General features: G+C 43.9%; 1 long non-coding RNA gene across 1 annotated transcript; it reads left to right on the plus strand.

Annotated features, from left to right (window-relative positions):
• Positions 1–287: 287 nt before the first annotated feature.
• Positions 288–9,449, plus strand: LOC140195134 (uncharacterized). Its single transcript, XR_011885372.1, has 3 exons — positions 288–540; positions 3,834–4,264; positions 9,288–9,449. It is a non-coding gene; the product is annotated as an uncharacterized lncRNA (long non-coding RNA).
• Positions 9,450–10,902: the final 1,453 nt, after the last annotated feature.

The raw sequence follows: 10,902 nt of genomic DNA on the forward strand, positions 1-10,902 counted from the left end.
TCCGCAGTTTAGTTTCCGTTGCATTCATTGCAGAAAACTCTGCTTCGCAGAAAAATGTTGGAAATGAAAGCAACGCTTTCAGTGCTTTCGTGGCTATCTCAGGATACTTAGCCTTGACTTTGATCCAAAATGCCGACAGAGATGTTATGTCAAACATATTTTTCTGCCCGTCGTCATTTGCAAGCTCGAGGAGTTGATCGCCTTCCCACCCTGACACAGATGACGCGCGGGTCATGACCTCGCATGCGTAATGGCTGATCAGTGGCCGTGACAGGGAATGAGGAAAGGTGCAGCTGACCAAATCATATCGCTTCCTCGTGGCCCGGTAGCGCATGCTCTGCAGCCCAGTGGTTGGGGACTGCTGACCTAGAACACCTTTCCAGATCATAAAACTTCAGCATAGGCTCTTCAGTTAGGACTTTTTTTCAGCCTCTGGAAACACTCTTCTTGCTGGTGAGACCAAATCCACTCGTTACGCTGCTCAAGGAGTGACCTAAGTGGTGCTGACACAGTAGACAGTCGAGAGATGAACTTAGCCAGGTAAGTCACCATCCCCAGGAAATGTCTCACCTCCTCCTTGTTTTGGGGCCTGTCCATATTTTCAAATAGCTCACATCTTTCTTGGGTCAGGTTTCATCCTCTCTTTAAATATGACATCTCCTATGAAAGTCAGTGACTTAACATCAAACTCATATTTCTCTTTATTTAACTTCAAATCAACATTCCATGTCATGTCAAGCACCTGTCTCAGTCGGACATCATGTTCATCCTTGGTGGACCCCCAGATGATGATGTCATCCATCATGATCTCAACACCAGTTATGTCCTCAAAGATCATGTGAATTGTTTTATGGTAGACTTCTGATGTGAACACGATCCCATACGGTAACTGAAGAAAGCAATATCTTCACTGTGTGTTAAAACTATACAGTCTCAAACTTGCCTCATCCAGCTTCATCTGCTGAAACCCAGATAATGCATCAACTTTGCTAGACCAACTGGCACCTGTAAACCGGAATATGCCCTCTCTTAATGGCTTTATTGAGGTCTCTTGGACATATCCACAATGCTCCATTTTCCTTTTGTCCAATGACCAGTGACCTCACCCAATCTGTTTGTTCTTCAATTTCCTGTATGACATTTATCCGTTCCATGCATGCTAGTTCTTCTTTAAGTTTGCCTCTAAATGCAAATGGAATTTTCCTGCATGCACGGACGACAGGAGCTAATGTGTCATTTAGATGAATTTTGTGTACACCGGGTAAGCATCCGAGCCCCTCAAAGACATCGGTATACTCTTCCATGAGTGAAGTGTGGTTATCTTTTGTTTGTGAAGCCACTATGTAAACTCTTCTCACCAGGTTGAGCTTTTCATATGCACTCAGACCTAATACTGGCTGTACTGGCTTTTCTACAATCAGCAGCTGGGCCTTTAGGTGCTGCCCCTTGTGTGTGAAGGTCACTATACAGTCTCATTTTACTGGAACTTCCTCTCCAGTACAGCCTGTCACTTTTATCTTCACTGGGTAAATGTAGCTCTTCACTTTGAGAGTCTTGTAGTGAGCCATTGGTGTCAAGCTTGAATGGAATTACTGACACATTCACAGTCGCTGGAACAATCCATTCTAAACAACTAAACAAGAAATAAGGAAAGGGAAGATAGAGAATGAAAGTAAATTAGCACAAAATATAAAAACAGACAGCAAAAGTTTTTATAAATATATAAAGCGGAAGAGGGTGGCTAAAGTCAACGTAAGTCCCTTGGAAGAAGGGAAGGGGAAATTGATATTGGGTGATAAGGAAATGGCTGAGGCATTGAACAACTATTTTGTGTCAGTCTTCACGGTGCAGGACACGTCTAATATGCCAAAGAATGATGTTATGGATGAAATGGGAGGTGAGGACCTCGATAAAATCACTGTCACTAAAGAGATAGTGATGAGAAAACTAGAGGGCCTGAAGGTAGATAAGTCCCCTGGTCCTGATGGGATGCATCCCAGGGTGCTGAAGGAATTGGCGAAGGTTATTGTAGACAGGTTGGTAATCACTTATCAAAACTGTCTAGACTCTGGGCAGGTCCCAGCGGTTTAGAAGACAGCAAATGTCACGCTACTTCTTAAAAAAAAAGGATGTAGGCAAAAGACAGGCAACTATAGGCCAGTTAGCTTAACATCTGTAGTTAGGAAAATGCTTGAAGCTGTCATTAAGGAAGAAATAGCGGAACAGTTAGAAAGGAGTGGTTCCATTAGACAGACGCATCATGGGTTCAGAAAGGGCAGGTCCTGTTTGACAAACTTACTGGAGTTCTTTGAGGATATACTGAGTGCAGTGGATAGAGGGGAACAGGTGGATGTCGTATACTTGGATTTCCAGAAGGCTTTCGATAAGGTGCCGCACAAGAGACTTATAAATAAGACATGGATGCATGGAGTCAGTGGAAGTGTATTGGCATGGATAGAGGATTGGTTAACTGATAGAAGGCAGAGAGTTGGTGTAAATGGGTGTTTCTCTGGTACGCAGTTGGTGGTGAGTGGGGTGCCGCAGGGGTCAGTGCTGGGCCCACAGCTGTTTACCATTTACATTGATGATTGGAAGAGCGGAATGAGTATAGCATAGCAAAATTTGCTGATGACACTAAACTGAGTGGAAAAGCAAATTGTACAGAGGATGTGGAGAAACACACATCAAAGTCACTGGCAAACGCAGCAGGCCAGGCAGCATCTCCAGGAAGAGGCACAGTCGACGCCTCAGGCCGAGACCCTTCATCCTGAGGCGTCAACTGTGTCTCTTCCTGGAGATGCTTCCTGGCCTGCTGCGTTCGCCAGCAACTTTGATGTGTGTTGCTTGAATTTCCAGCATCTGCAGAATTCTTGTTGTTGGAGGATGTGGAAAGTCTGCAGAGGGATGTAGATAATTTAAGTGAGTGGGCCAAGGTCTGGCAGATGGAATACAACGTTGGTAAATGCAAGATCATCTACTTTGGAAGGAATAATAGAAGAGGAGATTATTATTTAGGGACTTGGGAGTGCTTGTGCATGAATTGCAAAAAGTTGGTTTGCAGGTACAACAGGTTATTAAGAAGGCAAACAGAATGTTGGCCTTCATTGCTAGAGGGATTGAATTCAAGTGCAAGGAGGTCATTCTGCAACTATACAGGGTACTGCTGAGGCCGCACCTGGAGGACTGTGTGCAGTTCTAGTTTCCATATTTGAGGAAGGATATACTGGCTTTGGAGGCAGTGCAGAGGAGGTTCACCAGGTTGATTCCAGAGATGAAGGGGTTAACCTATGAGGAGAGATTGAGTCGCCTGGGACTATACTCTCTGGAATTCAGAAGAATGAGAGAGAATCTTATAGAAATATACAAATTTTGAAAGGGATGGATAAGATAGAAGTAGGAAAGTTGTTTCCATTGGTAGGTGAGACTAGAACTAGGGGACATTGCCTCAAGATTCAGGGGAGAAGATTTAGGACAGAGGTGAGGAGAAACTGTTTTTCCCAGAGAGTGGTGAATCTGTGGAATTCTCTGCCCAGGGAAGCAGTTGAGGCTTCTTCACTAAATATATTTAAGATACTGTTAGATAGGTTTTTACATAGTAAGGGAATTAAGGGTTATGGGGGAAAGGCAGGTAGATGGAGCTGAGTTTACAGACAGATCAGCCATGATCTTATTGAGTGGCGGGGCAGGCTTGATGGGCTGGATGGCCTACTCCTGCTCCTATTTCTTATGTTCTTAGTTATGTTCTTATGTTTGACCAGCACCAGCAGTCTGTAGAGAATCCACAAAGACTTCCTCTATTTCCTCATCAACTATCTGCACCTTTCTCTTTGCAGCTCTAGCCTTGCAGCACTTTGCAAAATGAACCTTCTTGCCAAAATTATTGCAGGACTTTCCATAAGGACTTTTGGATCAGGACAAGAAGAGCGGCGTGGGAGCTGAATTCTGAAGGAAGGCAGTTTTATTAAAAAACTTCGAGTACAAGAAGGTCGAGACTGCGCAGGGGCATGACGTAACCAGACAGCGCGGAGAGTTTAAAAAGGAGACCACCCTCTACAGCGGGCAGAGGAGTGAGTGGTAGCAGAATGTAGGGCTTTGGCTTCAACGGGCTTCAGCAGGAACGGGAAGAGGCGAGAGCGAAGCACCAACTCTTTTTTCTTTTTCCCCCTTGGCGAATCGGCCCGGACCGACAGGAACAGCAGGGCTCACACAGCTAATGGTACAAGCTAATGGTTTTAAAAGTTCGCCTGTTTGGTGAGGTGAGTGGGTGAGTAGACATATTTTTCCTGTTTCATTCATGTAGAATTAGATAGCATGCCTGCAGGGTTAGTGCTTTGTTCAGGGTGTCAGATGTGGGAATCCTGGGAGACCTCCAGCCTCCCTGATGGCCACATCTGCGCCAGGTGCACCGAGTTGCAGCTCCTCAGAGACCGTGTCAGGGATCTGGAGCTGCAGCTTGATGACTACAGCTTATTAGGGAAAGTGAAGAGGTGATCGACAGGTGCTACAGGGAGGTAGTCATCCCTAGGCTACAGGGGTCAGAAAACAGGGTGACTGTCAGGATAGTGGAGAGCACCCCTATGGCTATCCCCCTCAGCAACAAGTATCTTGCTCTGGATGCTGTTGAGGGGGATGACCTGACAGGGGATGCCCACAGTGACCGGGTCTCTGGCACTGAGCCTGGTGTATAGGGGATTCCATAGTCAGGGGAACAGGCAGGAGATTCTGAGAGTCTGATAGAGATACCCGCATGGTGTGTTGCCTCCCTGGTGCCAGGGTACAGGATGTCTCAGATCGGGTCCAGAATATTCTGAAGGGAGAGGGCGAGCAGCCAGTTGTCTTGATACATGTTGGTACCAATGACATAGATAGGAGAAGGGAGGAGGTCCTGAAGAGAGATTTCTGGGAGTTAGGAAGGAAGCTGAGAAACAGGACCTCCAGGGTAGTAATCTCTGGATTGCTACCTGTGCCACATGCTAGTGAGGGCAAGAATAGTAGGATCAGGCAGAAGAATGCATGGTTGAGAGACTGGTGCAGGGGGCAGGGCTTCAGATTCTTGGATCATTGGGATCTCTTCTGGGGGAAGTATGACCTGTTCAAAATGGACGGGTTACACCTGAACCCGAAGGGGACCAATATCCTGGCGGGAAGGTTTAATAGAACTGTTAGGGAGGGTTTAAACTAATTGGGCAGGGGGATGGGAACTGGAATGATAGAGCAGAGGAAGGGGAAAACAGAAATAAATCTAAAATAGTGAGTAGTAAAGATGTCAGGAAAGACAGGTAGATTATGGGGCAAATTTGTAGCCATTGGGATGAGTTGCAGTGCAATAAAGTTGCAGTGCAATCAAAGCAAAAAGTATCAAATACTGGTCTTAAGGTGTTGTACTTAAATGCACGCAGCGTAAGGAATAAAGTGGATGATCTTGTCATATAGCTACAGATTGGCAGGTATGATATTGTGGTCAGCACTGAGACGTGGCTAAAGGATGCATGTCTCTGGGAGCTGAACGTCCAAGGATACACGGTGTATCAGAAGGATAGGAAGGTAGGCAGAGGGGGTGGCGTGGCTTTATTGGTGAGAAATTATATCAAATCATTAGAAAGAGGTGACATAGGATCGGAAGGTGCAGAATCTTTATGGGTTGAGCTAAGAAATCGCAGGGGTAAAAGGACTCTGATGGTAGTTATATACGGGCCTCCAAACAGCTGCAGTGATGTCGACTACAAATTACAACAGGAAATAGAAAAGGCTTGTCAGAAGGGCAGTGTTATGATAATTGTGGGGGATTTTAACATGCGAGTGGATTGGGAAAATCAGGTCTGCACTGGATCTCAAGAGAGAGAATTTGTAGAATGTCTGCGAGATGGCTTTTTAGAACAGCTTGTTGTTGAGCCCACTAGGGGATCGGCTGTACTGGATTGGGTATTGTGTAATGAACCGGAGGTGATTAGAGAGATTGAGGTGATTGAGTTCACCGTGAAATTTGAAAAAGAGAAGCCAAAATCTGATGTGTCGGTATTTCAGTGGAGTAAAGGAAATTACAGTGGCATGAGAGAGGAACTGGCCAAAGTTGACTGGAAAGGGACACTAGCAGGAAGGACGGCAGAGCAGCAGTGGCTGGAGTTTATGCAAGGAGTGAGGAAGGTGCAAGACAGATATATTCCAAAAAAGAAGAAATTTTCGAATGGAAAAAGGATGCAACTGTGGCTGGCAAGAGAAGTCAAAGCCAAAGTTAAAGCAAAGGAGAGGGCATACAAGGAAGCAAAAATTAGTGGGAAGACAGAGGATTGGGAAGTTTTTAAAAGCTTACAAAAGGAAACTAAGAAGGTCATTAAGAGGGAAAAGATGAACTATGAAAGGAAACTACCAAATAATATCAAAAAGGATACTAAAAGATTTTTCTAGTACATAAAGAGTAAAAGACAGGTGAGAGTAGATATAGGACCAATTGAAAATGATGCTGGAGAAATTGTAATGGGAGATAAGGAGATGGCGGAGGAACTGATCGAGTATTTGGCATCATTCTTCACTGTGGAAGACATCAGCAGTATACCGGACACTCAAGGTGGCAGGGAAGAGAAGTGTGCGCAGTCACAATTACGACAGAGAAAATACTCAGGAAGCTGAATAGTCTAAGGGTATATAAATCTTCTTGGCCAGATGGAATGCACCCTCATGTTCTGAAGGAAGTAGCTGTGGAGATTCCGGAGGCATTAGTGATGATCTTTCAAAAGTCGATAGATTCTGGCATATTCTGGAGGACTGGAAGATTGCAAATGTCACTCTGCTATTTAAGAAGGGGTGCCGGTCACCAGTGGTGTTCCACAGAGGTCCGTGATGGGGTCGCTTCTTTTTACATTGTACATCAACAATTTGGATCCTGGAATAGATGGCTTTGTGGCTAAGCTTGCTGATGATACGAAGATAGGTGGAGGGGCCGGTAGTGCTGAGGAAACAGAGTCTGCAGAGAGACTTGGATAGATTGGAAGAATGGGCAAAGAAGTGGCAAATGAAATACAATGTTGGAAAGTGTATGTTTATGCACTTTGGCAGAAGAAATAAATGGGCAGACTATTATTTAAATGGGGAGAGAATTCAAAGTTCTGAGATGCAATGGGACTTGGGAGACCTCGTGCAGGATACCCTTAAGGTTAAACTTTAGGTTGAGTCGGTGGTGAAGAAGGCGAATGCAATGTTGGCATTCATTTCTAGAGGAATAGAGTATAGGAGCAGGGATGTGATGTTGAGGCTCTATAAGGCGCTGGTAAAACCTCACTTGGAGTACTGTGGGCAGTTTTGGGCTCCTTATTTGAGAAAGGATGTGCTGACATTGGAGAGGGTACAGAGAAGATTCACTAGAATGATTCCGGGAATGAGAGGGTTAACATATGAGGAATGTTTGTCCGCTCTTGGACTGTATTCCTTGGAGCTTAGAAGAATGAGGGAGGACCTCATAGAAACATTTCAAATGTTGAAAGGCATGGACAGAGTGGATGTGGCAAAGTTGTTTCCCATGATGGGGGAGTCTAGTACGAGAAGGCATGACATTGAAGGGCGCCCATTCAGAACAGAGATGCAAAGATATTTTATTAGCCAGAGGGTGGTGAATCTATGGAATTTGTTGCCACGGGCAGCAGTGGAGGCCAAGTCATTGGGTGTTTTTAAGGCAGAGATTGATGGGTATCTGAGTAGCCAGGCATCAAAGGTTATGGTGAGAAGGCGGGGGAGTGGGACTAAATGGGAGAATGGATCAGCTCATGATAAAATGGCGGATCAGACTCAATGGGCCGAATGGCCGACTTCTCCTTTGTCTGATGGTCATAAGCCGGAGATACTTTTGGTATATGCCCACCTCCACATTTGCTGTTTGAGACCACCTTTTTGCTTTGATGTTGTCCCAGGAAATGCCTTGTGCTCTGTCCCTCTGTTTTACAGCATGTCTTGTTGTTTCTGCCCTGTACAGTTCCATATCTTGTGCTTGTGTGGTCTCTGCTGCCCTACACATATCTACAGCCTTTTCCAGTGTAAAATATTTTTCTCAAAAACAAACATTCTCTAAGCTGATTATCTGAGATTCAGCATACTATTTTTTTCTCTGACTAGTGGGTCTCAAATCTCCAGACACTCAGAACTTACTCATTGTGTGATGCTCAGCTAAGTATATGTCAAAGCTAACACTTTGTTTCTGGTCAAAGGAAAATATGATGTTTTCACTGAGACAAAATACTCATCAAATTTTACCATTAGAGTGCCCAATGTAAAAGCTGTCTCAGCAATTGAAAGCTGTTATAGATGTCCAAAGCTTCTGAGCATCATGGATCCCATACAGATTACAGAGGAGGAGATGTTTGCTGTCTTGAGGCAAATTAGAGTGGACAAATCCCCAGAGGTTGACAAAGTGTTTCCTTGCAACCTGTGAGAGGCAAGTGCAAAAAAATCAGGGCCCTGGCAGAGGTATTTAAATCATCCTTAGCAACAAGTGAAGCACCAGTGAATTGGAGGATAGCAAATGTTGCTCTGCTGTTTAAGACAATCTCTAAAACTTAACCATTTGGCGCGTGACCAAGTGGTTAAGGCATTCATCTAGTGATTTGAAGGTCGTTAGTTCGAGCCTTGGCTGGGGCAGCGTGTGTGTCCTTGAGCAAGGCACTTAACCACACATTGCTCTGCGACGACACCGGTGCCAAGCTGTATCAGTCCTAATGCCCTTCCCTTGGACAACATCAGTGGTGTGGAGAGGGGAGACTTGCAGCATGGGCAATTGCTGGTCTTCTATACAACCTTGCCCAGGCCTGTGCCCTGGAAACCTTCCAAGGCACAAATCCACGGTCTCATGAGACTAATGGATGCCTATTTTTAAAAAAAACTAAACCAGCAAATTATAGGCCAGTGAGCCTGGCATCAGTAGTAGGAAAGTTGTTGGATATATGAGTATTTGGATAGACAGGGACTAATTAGGGATAGTCAGCATGGCTTCATGTGTGGTAGGTCTTGTCTAACCAATCTTAGAGTTTTTTGAGGAAATTACCAGGAAAGAATGAAGGCAAGTTAGTGGATATTGTCTACATGGACTTTAGTGAGGCTTTTGACAAGATCCAGCATGGGAGGTTGGTCAAGAAGGTTCGGTTGCTCAGCATTTAAGATGAGGTAGTAAATTGGATTAGACCTTGGCTTTGTGGGAGAAGCCAGAGAGTGGTAGTAGATGATTGCCCCTCTAACTGGAGGCCTGTGACCAGTGGTGTGCTGCAGGAATTGATGCTGGGTCCATTATTGTTTGTCATCTACAGCAATTACCTGGATGATAATGTGACTAACTGGATCAGCAAATATACAGATGATACCAAGATTTGGGGTATACCGAACAGCAAGGAAGACTGTCAGAGCTTGCAGCGAAATCTGGACCAGTTGGGAAAAATGAGCTGAAAAAATGCAAAATGGAATTTAATGCAGACAGGTATGAGGTTTTGCACTTCGGTAGGACAAACCAGGGCTGGTCTTACACAGTGAATGGTAGGGCACTGAGGAGTGTGGTAGAACAAAAGGACCTGGGAATACAGGTCTATAATTCATTGAAAGTGGTGTCACAGGTAGATAGGATCATAAAGAAAGCTCTTGGCATATTGGCTTCATAAATCAAAGTAGTGGGTACAGGAAGTTGTGTAAGATGTTGGTGAGGCCTAATTTGGAGTATAGTAGTGCAGTTTTCATTACCTGCCTACAGGAACAATGTAAAGAAGATTCAAAGAGTACAAAGAAAATTTACAAGGATGTTTCTGGGACTGGAGGACCTGTGTCATAAGAAAAGATTGAACATGTTAGTACTTTATTCCTTGAAACGTAGAAGACTGAGGGGTGATTTAATATAGGTATACAAAATTGAGTGGTATAGATCTACCCATGCAAGTAACCTTTTTCCACTGAGGTTGGGTGAGACTACAACTAGAGGTCATGGGTTAAGGGTGAACAGTGAAAAGTTTAAAAGGGGAACATGAGGGGAAACTTCTGCTGTCACAGTTATGAAAATGTGGAGTGAGCTGCCAGCACAAATGGTGGATGTGAGCATGATTTCAACTTTTGAGAGAAGTTTGGCTGAGTACATGGATGGCAGGGTTATGGAGGGCTATGGTCCGGGCGCAGATTGGTGGGATTAGGCATCTGAAATGGTTCGGCATGGACAAGATGGGCTGAAGGGCCTGTTTCTGTGCTGTACTTTTCGAAGACTATGACCTGTTGAGTTATCCTAGCATTTTGTTTTGCTCCAGATCCAGCATTTAGTCTCTTATGCCCCCAAGTTATAATCCTGTTTTCAATTACCATATTTGAATTACAAATGAAGTGAAATAAAACTCTTTGGTAAACAAAATAGTTTTACACTATTATTAAGTCAAGTGGTCATTATTAATAATAGATTCAAAAGAGTGTTATCAAGCCTGAGACAAAAGTTCCAAACAGAGGATCTATTTTGACCTCAGTCCCCTTGAAGTTTTTACAGTCAGAGTAAAAAAAAAAGCTAAGAATATTCCTGTTTGAAAAAAAATGTAATGTCACATTTTTACAGATTCTCAGTTGAAAATACCTGGCATGTCACTGATTAATGTAGAGAAATATTCAAAATGTATCATGAAACTTGGAATTCTACACTGGGAGCATAGAGAAATTTTGCATGATTGGTTGAAAGAGAAATCTTTTTCCAAACTATCCATACATTTCACCTGTCAGACTTCTCCTGTTCTATCTGTGGTTGAGTCTGTAGTTCCCACATTGTCCTTTGCAGAAGGCACAAAATTGTGTAAAAATAAGTCACTTACAACCCAAAGAGGAAAAAGAAAAAGAAAAATTAGAAAAGAAAAAGAGGCTGCTCTACTATGGAAATCTGATGCTAATTTCAACCAAATATTCAAA

This window comes from Mobula birostris, chromosome 3, assembly GCF_030028105.1.
Source record: "Mobula birostris isolate sMobBir1 chromosome 3, sMobBir1.hap1, whole genome shotgun sequence".
NCBI classification, from domain to species: domain Eukaryota; kingdom Metazoa; phylum Chordata; class Chondrichthyes; order Myliobatiformes; family Myliobatidae; genus Mobula; species Mobula birostris.